The sequence below is a fragment of the Loxodonta africana genome, chromosome 1 (assembly GCF_030014295.1).
Source record: "Loxodonta africana isolate mLoxAfr1 chromosome 1, mLoxAfr1.hap2, whole genome shotgun sequence".
NCBI lineage: Eukaryota > Metazoa > Chordata > Mammalia > Proboscidea > Elephantidae > Loxodonta > Loxodonta africana.
In genome coordinates this window covers 47,480,359-47,496,783 of record NC_087342.1, presented here as the reverse complement: position 1 = coordinate 47,496,783, position 16,425 = coordinate 47,480,359, and the positions used below count along the sequence as shown (strand labels likewise).

General features: G+C 40.7%; 1 long non-coding RNA gene across 2 annotated transcripts in view; it reads left to right on the top strand.

The window, feature by feature from the left end:
• Nucleotides 1-2,812: 2,812 nt before the first annotated feature.
• Nucleotides 2,813-16,425, top strand: part of LOC111752738 (uncharacterized) — a 176,092-nt gene continuing 162,479 nt past the window's right edge. For both annotated transcript variants that reach the window (XR_010321159.1, XR_010321160.1), the window contains exon 1: nucleotides 2,813-3,964. This is a non-coding gene — a long non-coding RNA (uncharacterized LOC111752738). The remainder of the gene's footprint in view (nucleotides 3,965-16,425) is intronic.

Sequence of the window (16,425 nt, the reverse complement as noted above, 5' to 3'; positions counted from 1 at the left end):
CATCAGATTTGTTTTATTATTTGGCTGTCAGAGCTGGAAGTTCTAGGCATACCTTCTTTGCCACGTCTCTATACTTACCTAATATACCCACTTTAGTGCCTCAAGCCAAGAAAAGTTTTCACAATCTAGACATACTATCAGACCTGAATTACCCACAGTATAGATCTCTGTTGGAGCTTTTTACAGTAATGGAAACTTATAAATTGGGTGGTCCTTGTCGGAAACCCAAATGTTATTGAGAATGTCTCAGAATGCTGTTATCACAGAGTGGATTTTTATTGTCTAAACCTCTCCACTTGCTCATTATACCTTTTCCCATGAGCAGGGTATCTTTTTTTTTTTTTTTCTCTTAGGGACTTTAGTCTTGGATTATTACAGCAAACAAGCAAGCAGATGGCATCATTGCTGAACTGGGCTGAGCTTCCAGGTCCTAATTGGAGGTGGGATTAGTTTGTGGAATTCTTGTTTATTAACAAACCTTCATTTGTCACTTACTCTGTGCTTGGCAGGTTATGTTAATCTTTACAACAACCCAATGAGACAAATACCATTATTATTCCATTTTACAGATGAGGATTTTGAAACCTAAAGAGGTTAAGTAGCTTATCTAATGTCATACAGCCAATAAGTGATAGAATTGGGATTTGAACCCAGGTCTGTGACTCTAAAGCCTTTAACCAGTGCAGACGACTCATGCCTGCTCAGAGAGGAGTTTGCACTTATGTGGGGTCTCCTCTTAGCTCTTAGGTCTATGCTTTTGGCACCAGCCTATTTTCGTCATTGGAAAAGAAAAAAGTGCTATAAACCAAAATAATGGCAGTTGTTTCCTTGGGACATCCATCGTTAGTCACTCTTCCTTCATCGCTTCCAAGACAATAGTAGGTTAGTAAGTGGCTTAGCCATCATCCACATATTCTATGCACAGATGGCACTGGGCTAGTTGTGACTTAACCTAATTATTCTGGCCTCTCTAGCTTTCACTTCTAGAAATAGTCCTCAAAAAGCGGGTGACTTGGAAATAGTTACTTAGGTCTACCTCAAAGAAGAGGAAAATCATATTTGAGATAAATGTGTTCCTAACTTTGCTGTAGAACACAAGAGGATTATTTATTTATTAATTGAGTAGAAGTTAATTAAGAGGATATTGCACACAATAGTTAGTAAGCCAATAAATGACATGTGGAAACTGAAAGACCCTGTGATTCGACACAGATGGTGGCTCAAAAAATGGGGCATCCAAAGTCTGTTAAATGGGGAAATGACAGTCCTTTTAACAAATGATGCTGGCATAACTGGATATCCATTTGCAAAAAAATGAAACAAGACCCATACCTCACACCATGTAGAAAAACTAACTCAAAATGGATCAAAGACCTAAATATAAAATCTAAAACAATAAAGATCATGGAAGAAAAAATAGAGACAATGCTAGGAGCCCTAATACATAGCATAAACAGAATACAAACCATAACTAACAATGTAGAAATACCAGAGGAGAAACTAGATAACTGGGAGCTCCTAAAAATCGAACGCTTATGCTTATCAAAATACTTCACCAAAAGAGTAAAAACACAACCTACAGACTGGGAAAAAAATTTTGGCTATGACATATGCAATCATGGTCTAACCTCTAAAATCTATAAGATTCTGCATAACCTGAACAACAAAAAGACCAATAACCCAATTAAAAATGGGCAAAGGATCTGAACAGGTACTTCACCAAAGAAGACATTCAGGCAGTTAAAAAATGAAGAAATGCTTACGATCATTAGCCATTTGAGGAATGCAAATCAAAACTACCATGAAATACCACCTCATCCCAACAAGGCTAGCATTAATCCAAAAAACACAAAATAATAAGTGTTGGAGAGATTGTGGAGAGACTGGAACACTCATGCACTGCTGGTGGGAATGGAAAATGGTACAACCACTTTGGAAATTGATTTGGTGCTTCCTTAAAAAGCTAGAAATACAACTACCATACGATCCAGCAATCCCACTCTTTGGAGCCCTCACATGAATAGATATTTGCACATCCATGTTCTTTCCAGCACTCTTCAAAATAGCAAAAAGATAGAAACAACCAAGGTGCCCATCAATAGACGAATGGATAAACAAATTATAGTATATTCACACAATGGAATACTACACAACAATAAAGAATAATGATGAATCCTTGAAACATGTCATAACATGGATGAGCCTAGAAGGCATTATGCTGAGTGAAATTAGTCAATCACAAAAGGACAAATATTGTATGAGACCACTATTATAAGAACTCAAGAAAAGGTTTAAACACAGAAAAAAAATTCTTTGATGGTTGTGAGGGTGAGGAGAGAGGGAGAGGGGAATTCGCTAACTAGATAAAAAAAACAAGAATTAGGTGAAGGGAAGGACAACACACAATACAGGGGAAGTCAGCACAACTGGACTAAACCAAAAGCTAAGAAGTTTCCTGAATATAACCAAACACTTTGAGGGACAGAGTAACAGGGCCTAGGGTTTGGGGACCACAGTTTCAGGTGACATCTAGGTCAATTGGCATAACAAAGTTTATTAAGAAAATGTTCTGCATCCCACTTTGGTGAGTGTCATCTGAGGTCTTAAAAGTTTGCAAAGTGGCCAGGTGAGATGCATCAATTGGTCCCAACCCACCTGGAGCAAAGGAAAATGAAGACCACCAAAGACACAAGGAAAATATGAGCCCAAGAGACAGAAAGGGCCACATAAAGCAGAGACCAGAAGAACTAGATGGTGCCCAGCTACCACCAGTGACTGCCCTGACAGGGAACACAACAGAGAGTCCCTGATGGAGCAGTAGAAAAGTGGGGTGCAGAATTCAAAGTCACATAAGAAGACTAGACTTAATGGTCTGACCGAGACTGGAGGAACCTTCGAAGGCATGGCCCCTGGATGCTTTGTTAACCCAGAACCAAAACCATTTGCGAAGCCCACTCTTCAGATAAAGGTTAGACTGGGCTATAAAACAAAATAATACTCATGAAGAGTGCGCTTCTTAGTTCAAGCAGATATGTGATACCAAATGGGTGGCTGCTGTCCAGAGGCAGAATAGGAAGGCAGAAAGGGACAGGAGCTGGTTGGACGGTCGCGGGAAACCCAGGGTGGAAAGGGTGAGTGTGCTGTCACATTACAGGGATTGCAACTAGGGTCACATAACAATATGTGTATAAATTTTTGTATGAGAAGTTAACATGAGCTGTAAACTTTCACCTAAAGCACAATTTAAAAATAAAGGGGGGAGGGCATCTTCTTGGTTTGACTTCTCAGTCCCTCTGGAGTACTTTCTTGCTGAAGTCCCCCTCACCTCTCATACCCTTTGCAGGGCCCCAAACCATTTTAAGATCAGTTGAAGACTTTAACTGCTCATTGTCCTAATTATACCTCTCATTTCGAGATGGATGGAGATTAAGCCTTTCTAATCGTCCATACTTTAAAGCCAATAGGATCCTCTGCCAAAAATAAACCCTTCCCTCTCTTTTTAGGAAAATAAAAACCAAATGTAGGTTGTGGGCTAGTCTGATATTGCATAATATCTCCCATGCACTGCGTAAATCGTCACCACTCGCTTGGTACAGAAATAAGAAGAAAACCACATATATTCGGGAGTTGGGAGGAAGGGGCGGTGTCTCAGCAAAGCCAGAAACAGTGGTTTTGGGGTCTGAGGAAGTTGGGTGGCAGTCCCCGCAGGGAAATATGATGATGTGCTTGGTAGCAAACCCTCCAGCTGGCCTCTGGGCAAGGCTTGAGGGGGATGCATTTCTCTCCGAAGGCTGGTTTGAAGCGGGGGCAGTAGGAACACCAGAGTCCTGCCTCTTGGATCAGCTGAGCCGCACTCTGTCAGAGAGGCTGCATACTTTGTGGAAGTAGCTAAAAACTACAACATGAAGTTGGGCCCTGAGAATTGCCTGCCGGCCAATGTTGGGAGAGAGAAACCAGGGTCCCGGTAAGACTAGGACAACGGTGCCTTTGCATGTCTGAGGCCCGTAGGGCCCGCTAGGGATGCCGGCTCTCAGCCTTGCCTTTTCCAAAGAGCTCCGCTTTTTAATACTGTTTGTCCTCTTGTCTGAATAACAAAGAAAGCCAAGTAAAAAGGTATGGGTGTGTTTTCCCTAGTTGGTTTATTTGGGTTATCGTGGCAGAGTCTACAGGGTGCTTCTGAATTTCACGTTAAAGAAAAAGCAGGACTTCCCATCAGGAACTCAGCTGCGGAGAGACAGTTTGCTCTGGCTGGTTGTTCCTGACTGGGTTAAACTTCTGCTGCTGTGCGTTGATTTGTTAACACTACACATGTCCCAGGTAGCAAGCTCAGATGGGTCTCAAAATAGTACAGGCGCGCATGGCTGATAAGCTCCCAGCGGCCAGTATGCAATGTTACACCATCTATGACATAACCTCCAGAATAATCGCCGTTGCCCTTTGCTCCATGCATCAAAAACTGTAAAGTCCTCAAACAGTTGGGGGTTTGGTTTGTGTGTGCTTTCCTTGAAGCTGGTGAAACTTCCACTCGGCTTTGGAAGCAGTAAAACGGCTCACAGCCTTTTCTTTTCTTTCTTCTCCTTTTTTCCTCTGGAGGGACAGATCGCCAAACAAACTTTCTCGTGACCGTTAAGCAGGGGCAAGTTCTTTTCGGCAGCACGTGCCAGCATTTTACAATGCAGGGCACACACGGGCGCGCAGTTCTGGAGTTCCGGGACAAAGCGCGCTGCTAATTTGTGCGCCTGCTGCTTTATAAAGAATGTGCGAGCGGGGAGGGCATTCATTTAACGGGCAGGAAGACTGGGCGTGAGGATACGGTGATTTTCCAGGCTGAGTAAGGCTGGTGAAACACGGGGAAACCCCCATTTGGAAGCAACTTCAGGGTCTCTACTGACCAGCGTGCGTGCTGTCAGGTACCTGGCCCCACCCCAGAATGACCTACGTCTCTGAGTCTTCTCTCCTCCTGGAGGATTTCGGGGACAGAGCCTCTCCAGGAGGAAGGGAATGCACTCTAACATTTATCGAGGAAACCAGGAAGTGGGGAGCCTGGGCTTCCTGGTGGGGTCGCTGACTCACCCTGTAATCCCTTAGACAATTTCCTTCAGTTCTTTGTACCTCAGTTTCTCGGTTAAATGAAGGATGGCAATGGAATTCCCCTAGAGGCTTTAGGAACACCTAATTAATGTTTATGTATCTTTGAGATAACTGGGATTAAGAGGTCCATTGCAAAGCATCATTACCAGGAAGATTATATCTTTATAGTCAACTCCAGGTGAAGCACTGAAGCACCGGCTGAATAAATGACATTCAAGGTCTCAGGGGTCATCTTTCCACTAGCCACTTCGTGACATCCTCTCTCCTCTCCTTTTATGCTTTTCCACAGGGACATCAAGTTATGTCATTTGCACCAGGTTTTGTTTTCAGTGGAGGAGAATTTCATTTCCCTTGCCCATTCCTGAGCCCAGCTACTGGGCAGCATGTACATGTCTGCCACGGGGGTCAGAGGTCTGAGAGGGAAGGCAGGGGAGGCTGCTGGCTGCAGCCTGTGAAGACCAAACCTGCGTGGTCCCTGAAGGAATTTAAGCTGTCCCTTTGTACTTGATTTTCTCTCCACCTTCAAAGTGTTGACTTCATTGTTTGGCTAGGCCGAATACATCACTTCCTCTTTGAGGGTCTGTGTTTTGTCTCCTGCTGGGTCTGAAATGTCATGTAATTTGTTGGGTTTTGCTATATTATGCTTGGGGCTGGTTTGTTTTTGGTGTCCCCAGATCATCACCAGTCACCAGAACCAGGATCAGGAAGCCAGTTCTGCCTCCTGCTCAGTGATGTGATAGAAATTTGTAGCCCTCAGCATTTACCAAGAGATATGCCTTAGTCTTCAACTGCCGCCTCATTCTGCAAGCAGTAAAGGGAGCTCTCCTGCAAGGGCAAAAAAACAACAGAACCCCACTCTGGGCTTATCGCTTCTCGCCGTGCAGGCAGGTCGCTCTGCTGCTTTGCTCATGATCTGGCAGGACTTCATCTAAGAGTGGGTCCCCATACCTCTCAGCCTTGAACACAGGGCAAGCCTCAAGTCTCTTCCTCTTCAGACTTACCAACCTTCCCGTGGCCCCTAACAGATGACCTTCTCCATTCCTGCAAGCAACATTTCTCTGCCCTAAGAAGGAAAAAAAAAAATTTTTTTTTAAGAAGCACATTTTGGTAATTGCCCTTGGAATTTATTAACTTACTCCACAAGCATTATTTACTTACTGCCATGTGCCAGGTACTGCATTGGACACTGGGTGTGCAATGTGAATAATGAGACTTAGTTCCTGCTCTCGAAGAACTGTGTCGTGGGCAGGGCAGGGGTGGTAGAGGTGCAGGTGGTGATGGGGAAGGTTAAGAAAGATCCATATACACATAAATCAGCAATGAAAACAGAAAGATTTCTGATGATATCTGGAACTAGTAGTAATATTCTTCACGATACTCGTAGATAGATAGCTGCCATCGAGCTGATTACTGCTCATGGCAACTCTACAACAGAACAAAACATTGCCCTGCCCTACATCATCCTCATGATCACCAGCATGTTTGAGTCCATCATTGTGTCTGTTGTGCCAGTCCATCCCACTGAAGGTCTCCCTTACCCTCTCTGGCCCTCTACTTCACCAAATGTGATGTCCTCTCCTAGAGATTGATCCCTCCTGATGACATGTCCAAAGCATGTGAATTAGACAATATTTTGTTGCGACCCATTAGGTTTTAATTGACTAATTTTTTGGAAGTAGATCACCGGGCCTTTCTTCCTAGTCTATCTTAGTCTGGAACCTCCAGTGAAACTTGTCCACCCTGGATGACCCTGCTGGTATTTGAAATATTCGTGTCATAGCTTCTAGTATATAGCAACATGCAAGCAACCACAGTAGGACTAACTGACAGGTGGTTGTTGGCATAATATTCATAGTAGGGTGTTACTATTAATAATAACAAAAAACATTTCCTCGAGCTCTTGCACTGTGCTAAATAATTTCATTTTAGCCTCATGCAGCCTTTTGTGTTGAGTTCTATCATCATCCTTATTTCATAGAGGCGGGAATGGAGACTTGGGTACATTAGGTAATGAGGGCAGGATTCTTAACTGATTTCAAACTCAGGCAGGCTGGTTCCCAAGCACCTTCACAAATGCAGGGCTGCCAATTTTTATACAAATTCTTCTGTGACATTTTCTACAATGTGTCAACATTTTCATTATTTCCATTCTGTTTCCATTAATCTAGCTTCCCTGCCCCTCCTTAGTTTCTCTTCTTTGTTTTAGGGTAAATGTTGACCTTTGGTCTCACACAGTTGATTATTTAAGGGAGCACAGTGCTCATGGGTGATATTGTTTATTTTATAAGTCAATCTAGTATTTGGATGAAATGTGACCACCAGGAGTGGTTTCAGTTCCAAGTTCAAAGGGTATCTCAGGGAGATACTCTCAGGGGTGGGGAATCGAGCCTGGGTCTCTGGCATGGAAGGTGAGAATTCTACCACTGAACCACAGTGCCCCTGCCACGTGGTCCTCTGCATATGTCTACGTGAGTGTCCTTACAACACGGCAGCTGATTCCTCCCCAAGAAAGGGTGACTCAAGAGAAAGAGCAAGGAGGAAACTGCTATCCCTTTTATGCTCTGATCTCAGGTGGATCATATTTTCAGGCACATTGGACACATTGTATTCTTTAGAAAAACAAGCCACTAGATACAGGTCATACTTAAGGGGAGGGAAATTAGACTCCACCTTTTGAAGAGAGGACTATCAAAGAATTTGTAGACATTTAAAAATTATCACTGGGCTTATTGAATAAAACGTGTTGAACTAACGAATCAACGTAAGACTCCCTGTGCATTGATCCAGGAAGATATTTACTGAGCCCCTACTCAGGATTTCCCCTATGTGGAAAAAGGATTTCCCCTATGTGGAAGAAGGTTGAAAATTCCTCTGGGAGACTGGAAAATATCAGAGTAGAGGGGCACCAGTGCTTCGTCTCCCAAACGCATGAGGGACAAAGACCACAGAGCCACTGTGTCCCAGTAGCCTGCCATTGCTGCCTCAAGACACCCCAATTCCTGTCCTAATTTCACCTACCTCTATTGTTTGTTCCTATCCTCTTACCCTAGGCTATTTTTTTGTTTTCAGTTTCTCCTTTAAAAAAAAAAAAATCTGGTAAATATTTGTATATAACAAAGCATTTGCCATTTCAACATTCATCACATGTACAGTTTAGTGATATTAGTTATGTTTATCATGTCCACCAACCATCACCATTATCTGTTTCCAATTTTTTTCGTCACTCTTAACAGAAGCTCAGTGCCCTCTAAGCACTAAATCTCCTTTCCCCCTGCCTCCCTCCTGCCCCTTGTAGCCACTAATAAACTTTGATATCTGTACTCTTACCTATTCTGGATATTTCTTATAAGTGGGATCCCATAATATCTGTCCTTTTGTGACTGACTTATTTCACCCAGCATAAATGTTTTCAAGGTTCATCCATATTAAAGCATGCATCAGGACTTCATTTCTCTTCTTGGCTGAGTAATATTCCATTGTATGGAGGTACCACATTTTGTTTATCCATTCCTCTCTTGATGGGCATTTTGGCTGTTTCCACCTTTTGGCTATTGTGAACATCGATATCCAAGTATCTGTTGGCATTCCTGCTTTCAATTCTTTTAAGTATATACTTAGGAGTAGAATTGCTGGATCATATAGTAATTCTATTGTTTTCTTTTTTGAGGAACGGACTGTTTTCCACAGCAGCTGTATCATTTTGCATTCCTGCCAGCAATAGACCATCGTTCCAATTTCTCCACGTTCTCACCAACACCTGTTGTTTCCTCTTTTTTTTCTTCTTTTTTCATCATTGCTGTCTTGGTGAATGTGAAATAATACCTTACTGTGGTTTTGACCTCTATACTTTTTTTTTTTCTACTTTAGATGAAGGTTTACAGAACAAACCAGCTTCTCATCAAACAATTAGTACACACATTGTTTTGTGACATTGATTACCAACCCCACGACATGTCAACACTCTCCTTTCTCAACCTTGGATTCCCTATTACCAGCTTTCCTGTTCTCTCCTGCCTTCTAGAACTTGACCCAGGGCTGGTGTACCCCTTTAGTCTCATTTTATTTTATGGGCCTGTCTCATCTTTGCCTGAAGGGTGAACCTCAGAAGTGACTTCATTACTGAGCTAAAAATGTGTCTGGGGGCCATAGTCTTGGGGTTTCTTCAGTCTCTGTCAGGCAAGTAAGTCTGGTTTTTTTGGTGAGTTAGAAATTCGTTCTACATTTTTTTCCAGCTCTGACTGGGACTCTCTGTTGTGATCCTTGTCAGAGCAGTCAGTGGTGGTAGCTGGGCACCATGTAGTTGTGCTGGACGCAGTCTGGTGAAGGCTGTGGTAGTTGTGGTCCGTCAGTCCTTTGGACTAATCTTTCCCTTGTGTCTTTGGTTTTCTTCATTCTCCCTTGCTCCAGAGGGGTGAGACCAGTGGAGTATCTTAGATGGCCACTCACAAGCTTTTAAGGCCCCAGACACTGCTCACCAAAGTAGAATGTAGAAGATTTTCTTTATAAACTGTTACACCAGTTGAGCTAGACGTTCCCCAAGACCGTGGTCCCCACACCCCTCAGCCCAGTAATTCGCTCCCTCAGGGAGTTTGGATGCGTCTGTGGAGCTTCTATGACCTTGCCTTGGACAAGTTGTGCTGGCTTTCCCAGTATTGTGTACTGTTTTACCCTTCACCAAAGTTACCACTTATCTATTGTCTATTTAGTGTTTTTCCACCCCCACCCCTCCCTTCTATCGTAAACATCAAAGAATGTTTCTTTTTGTGTGTAAATCTTTTCATGAATTTTTATAGTAGAGTGGTCTCAGACAATACTTGTCTTTTAGTGACTGACTTATTTCATTCAGCATAATGCCCTCCAGATTCATCCATGCTGTGAGATGCTTTGCAGATTCATCATTGTTCTTTATCGTTGTGTAGTACCCCATTGTATGTACGTACCATAGTTTGTTTATCCATTCATCTGTTGATGGGCATCTAGGTTGTTTCCATCTTTTTGCTATTGTGAACAATGCTGCAATAAACATGGGTGTGCTCATGTGACGGCTCTTTTATCTCTAGTATGTATTCCTAGGTGTGGGACTGCAAGATAGTATGATACTTCTATTTCTGGCTTTCAAAGGAAGCACCATATCATTTTCCAAAATGGTTATATCATTTTGCATTCCCACCAGCCGTGCATAAGAGTTCCAATCTCCCCCCAGCCTCTCCAACATTTGTTATTTTCTGTTTTTTTGATTCGCGTCAGTAATGCTGGGGTGAGATGGTATCTCATTGTGGCTTTGATTTGCATTTCTCTAATGGCTGGTGAAGGTGAGCATTTCCTCATGTGTCTGTTAGCTGCCTGGATGTCTTCTTTGGTGAAGGGTCTGTTCATTACCTTTGCCCAATTTTTAATTGGATTATTTGTCTTTTTGTTGTAGAGGTGTTGGATTTTCCTGTAGATTTTAGAGATTAGACCTTTGTTGGGTTTGTCATAACCAAAATTTTTTTTCCCAGTCTGTAGGTTCTCATTTTACTCTTTTGGTGAAATTTTTTGATGAGCATAAGTGTTTAATTTTTAGAAGATCCCAGATATCTAGCTTATCTTCTGGAGTTTGTGTTTTGTTACTTATGGTTTATACCTGTTACTGTCATGTATTAGGGTCTCTAGCATTGATCCCATTTTTTCTTCTCTGATCTTTATAGTTTTTGGTTTTATATTTGGCGTATAAACATATTTAGACATAAAGACGTATAAATTTATGTCTTTCATTCATTTTGAGTTAGTTTTTGTATATGGTATGAGGTATGGGTCCTGTTTCATTTTCTTGCAGGTGGACATCCAGTTTTGCCAGGGCCATTTGTTAAAAAAGTATCTTTTCCCCATCTAATGGAATTTAGGCCCTTGTCGAAGGTTAGGTGACCATAGGTGGATGGATTTACATCTGGGTTCTCAATTCTGTTCCATTGGTCAATGTATCCGTTGTTGTACCAGTACCAGGCTGTTTTGACTACCATAGCTGTATAGTAGGTTCTGAGATCAGGTAATGAGAGTCCTCCTACTTTATTCTTTTTCGATAGTGCTTTACTTATCTGGGGCCTCTTCCCTTTTCATATAAAGTTAATGATTAGTTTTTCCATCTCTTTAAAGAATGGTGTTGGTATTTGGATTAGGAATGCATTGTATTTGTAGATTGCTTTGGGTAGAATTGACATTTTCACAACGTTGAGTCTACCCATTCATAAGTATAGTATGTTTTTCTATTTATGCATATCTCTTTTTGTTTCTTGCAGTAGTGTTTTGTAGTTTTCTTTGTATAGGTCTTTTACATCCCTGGTTAGATTTATTCCTAAGTATTTTGGAAACCCTGCTGGTGTAGTGGTTAAGTGCTATGGCTGCTAACCAAGAGGCTGGCAGTTCACATCTGCCAGGTGCTCCTTGGAAACTCTATGGGGCAGTTCTACTCTGTCCTATAGGGTTGCTATGAGTCGGAATTGACTCAACGGCAGTGGGTGTTTTATTTTTTTAGGGGTTATTATAAATAGTATTGTTTTTCTGATTTCCTTTTCATCATTCTCTTTATTAGTGTATCAGAATCCAACTGATCTTTGTATGTTTATCTTGTATCTTGCTACTCTGCTGAATCTTTCTATTAGTTCCAGTAGTTTTCTCATGGAGTCCTTTGGGTTTCCTATGTTTAGTATCATATCATCAGCAAATAGGGACAGTTTGACTTCTTCATTACCAATTTGGATGCCCTTTATTTCCTTTTCTTACCTTATTGCTCTAGCCAGGACTTCTAGCACAATGTTAAATAGGAATGTTAAAAAGGCCATCCTTGCATTGTTCCTGTTCTCAGGGGGTATATTTTCAGCCTCTCTCTGGTAAGAATGATATTGGTGGTGTGTTTTGCATAGATGCCCTTTATGTTGAGGAATTTCTCTTCTATACCTATGTTATTGAGAATTTCTTTCAGGAATGGGTGTTGGATTTTGTTGATTGCCTTTTCTGTATTGATTGAGATGATCATGTGATTCTTTTATTTATGTGGTGGATTATGTTGATTGATTTTCTAATGTTGAACCATTCTTGTATGCCTGATATGAATCCCACTTGGTTGTGGTGTATTATTTTTTTGATATGATGCTGAATTATATTGGCTAGAATTTTGTTGAGAATTTTAGCATCTATATTCATGAGAGATATTGGTATGTAATTTGTGTGTGTGTGTGTGTGTGTGTGTGTGTGGTGTCTTTGCCTGGTTTTGGTATCAGGGTTATGCTCGCTTCATGGAAAGAATTTGGAAGTATCCCTTCATTTTCTGTGTTCTAGAATAGTTTGAGTAGTACTGGTGTAAGCTCTTCTTTGAATATTTGGTAGAATTCTCGAGTGAAGCCGTCTGGGCCAGGTCTTTTTTTTTTGTTGGGAGTTTTTTTTTTTTTACCTTTTCAACCTATTCTCCTGTTATGGGTCTGTTCAGATTTTCAACATTTTGTGTTCGTTTGGGTAGGTAGTGTGCTTCTAGAAATTTGTCCACTTCCACTAGGTTTTCCAATTCTTTGGAGTATAGTTTTTCGTAGTACTGTTATGATCCTTTTTATTTCAGTTGGGTCTTTTGTAATGTCTCCCATTTCATTTCTTATTTGGGTTATTTGCACCCTCTCCTGTCTTTCTTTTGTCAGTTTGGTCAGTGCTTTGTCAATTTTGTTGATCCTTTCAAAGAACCAACTTTTGGTTTTATTGATTCTACTGTTTTTGTATTCTCTGTTTCATTTATTTATGCTCTGATCTTTATTGTTTCCTTTCTTCTGGTGGCTATGGGGTTCTTTTGCTGTTCTCTTTGCATTTTTCAAGTTGTGTAGCTAATGTTTTGATTTTGTCCCTTCTTTTTTTGAGGTGTGCATCTATTGCTATAAATTGACCTATCATCTCTGTCTTTGCTGTGTCCCAAAGGTTTTGGTATGATGTGTTTTCATTTTTGTTGGATTCTAGGAATTTTTTTATTCCCTCTTTGGTTTCTTCTATTACCCAGAGGTTTTTAAGCAGGGTGGTATTTGGTTTCCAAGTAATTGATTTATTTTTCTTCCTCTTCCTGTTGTTAATTTCTACTTTGATGGTGTTGTGATCAGAGAAGATACCTTGTATTACCTCAGTGTTTTGGATTCTGTTGAGGATTGCTTCATGGCCTAAGATGTGGTCTATTTGGAGAAAGTTCCATGTGTGTTAGAGGAAAATATGTACTTTGCAGCTGTTGTGTGGAGTGTTCTATATATGTCTATGAGGTCAAGTTGGCTGATTGTGTCCTTTAGATCTTCTGTATCTTTGTTGAGTTTTTTTCTAGATGTTCTGTCCTTTACCAAGAATGGTGTGTTGAAGTCTCCCATCATTGTGGAACTGTCAATTTCTGTTTTCAGTGCAGTTAGAGTTTGTTTTATGTATTTTGGAGCCCCATCATTGGGTGTGTAGATATTTATTAGGGTTACATCTTCATGATGGATAAAAAAAGAAAACTTTTTTTTTTTTTTTATGATGGATAGTCCCTTTGATCATTATATAGTGCCCTTCTTTGTCTTTTATGGTGAATTTTGTTTTAAAGTCTATTTTATCTGAGACTAGTGTGGCCACCCCTGCTCTTTTTTGGTAGCTGCTTGATATATTTTGTCTCATCCTTTGATTTTTAATAATTTTACGTCTTTGTTTCTAAGGTATGTGTCTTGTAGACAGCATATTGATGGATCCTATTTTTTTTAATCCATTCTGTCACTCTGTCTGTTTATGGATGCATTTAGGCCATTTATGTTTAGTGTAATTATTAATAGGTGTGAGTTTATTGCTGTCATTTTGTGGTGCTGCAGTTTTCTTTTTTTCTCTTACTCTCCTGTGCTGATTCCTTTTGTTTGTAAATTTTTTTTTATTGTTGAACTTTAGATTAAGGTTTATGGAACAAACTAGCTTCTCATTCAGTAGTACACATACTGTTTTATGACACTGGTTAACAGCTCCATGACATATCAACACTCTTCCTTCTCGACCTTGGGTTCCCTTTTACCAACTTTCCTGTCCCCTCTTGCCTTCTAGTTCTTGCCCCTGGGCTGCTGTGCCTCTTCAGTCTTGTTTTATTTTATGGGCCTGTCTAATCTTTGGCTGAAGGGTGAACCTCAGGAGTGACTTCATTACTGAGCTAAAAGAGTGTCCAGGAGCCATACTCTTGGGATTTCTCCAGTCTCTGTCAGGCCAGTAAGTCTGGTCTTTTTTTGTGAGTTAGAAATTTGTTACATATTTTTCTCCAGCTCTGTCCGGGACTGTTTATTATGATCCCTGTCAGAACAGTCAGTGGTGGTAGCCAGGCAACATCTAATCATGCCAGACTCAGTCTGGTAGAAGCCATGGTAGTTGCGGTCCATTAGTCCTTCAGACTAATTTTTCCTTTGTACCTTTAGTTTTTTTAATTCTCCCTTGTTCCTGATGGTGTGAGACCAGTAAAGTATCTTAGATAGCCGCTCACAGGCTTTTAAGACCCCAGATGCTACTCACTAAAGTAGAATGTAGAACATTTTCTTTAAGTTTTGAATTTTTTTTCCATTTCTTTTGTTTTTATAGATTTTGTGTTTACTGGACTTTATGTTTTTCTTCTGTATTTTGTTGAGTAGGTTTGATAACTTTCTTTGTTCTTACTTTGAAATTTACCCTTATCTTCCTAAGCTCGAATGAGTCTTTTATTGCTTAGTATCACCTTGTCTCTTCTCCATTTGAAAGTTCTATACCTATATCATTTATTCCCTCTTTTATTGTTCCGACGTTGTTGTCATTTATGGATTAACCTCTCTGGCTCTCTGTTGTAAATCTTTTAGTTTTGATTAATCCTTGAGAGATCGTTACTTAGGTTGGTGTCTGACTGACACAGTCTTTCGTCCTAGATTCAGGCTGCTGTCTGATATTATTTATTCTCAAACTGAAGGACTCCCTTTAATATTCTGGTAAATTTGGTTTGGTTTTTACATATTCCCTTAATTTCTATTCATCTGGAAATACCGTAATTTCACCATTATACTTGAGCAAGAGTTTTGGAGGATATGTTATTCTTGGTGGGCAATTTTTTTTCACAGTTGTATTTATGTCATTCCATTGCCTTCTTGCCTGCATGGTTTCTGCTAAGTAATCAGAGATTTGTTATTTCCCCTCTGTATGTGACTTTTTGTTTTTCTCGAGCTGCTCTCAGGATTCTTTCTTTGTCTTTGATTTTAGTGAGTTGTGATTATGATATGCCTTGGTGATTTTCTTTTGGTTGATCTCTATACTTTTAATAACAACTTTTTCTTGATTCAGCTTTCTAGTAAGCGATTATTTGTCACACATTTCTTCCTCAAATCATCATTCTTGAAAGACAAGGCTGAAATGTATTATGTTTAGAATAGAGTTTTACATACCTTGGTCACTGAATAAATGTTAATAGGCTGTGTAAATGCAGTCTACCATGTAGGCAAATGTGTGCACTTAACAGTTTTTGGTTTGTACTGCACAGGGGTCTGCTGCTGCTATTATTGCTTGGAAAGCTGGGGACAAATATGTAGCTATTCTCTCATCCCCACTCCTGTCCCACAGGCCCAGGGGATAGGTTAGAACCTTGACTTCACTCTTTGATAGGTTGCCAGGTTGCCAACACCAGCACAGCCCTTTCCAGTTTATAAAGCTCCTTTGCAAGGATTGTCCCCTACCACCATACTGAACAATCACTTAGACTCAAGGAAGACAGACTTGTGGTTTCTGGAAAATCAGAACAGAAGAGCTAGAAAATAGCTAGGGCATTGTTTGGTCAAACATTTTTTTCTCTGTTCTTTCATTTTACTTAGTGTCCTAAAACAACCTAGTGGAAAGTAACAGAAGTAGGACTTGAAGCCAGGGCACTCTGCCAATTCCTGCTGCTGTGCTCTGTCTATAATATTCTGTAGGGAGGCAGTCAACCTTAGTAGTTAAGAATATGGTCATTGACTGGAAGAACTAAATGGTGCCTGGCTACCACCAAGGATCGCCCTGACAGGGAACACAACAGAGAGGCCCTGATGGAGTGGGAGAAAAGTGGGATGCAGAACTGAAATTCTTATAAAAAGACCAGACTTTATGGTCTTCCTGAGATGGGAGGGACCCCAGAAGACATGGACCCCAGACTCTCTGTTAGACTAAAACTAAAACTGTTCCTGAAACCAACTCTTCAAACAGAGACTGGACTATAAGACACAAAATGATACTGGTGAAGAGAGTGCTTCTTGGCTCAAGTAGATCCCAGAAAGATACATGAGACTAAATGGGCAGCTTCCAACCAGAGGCAAGATAAGAAGGCAGAAGGGGACAGGA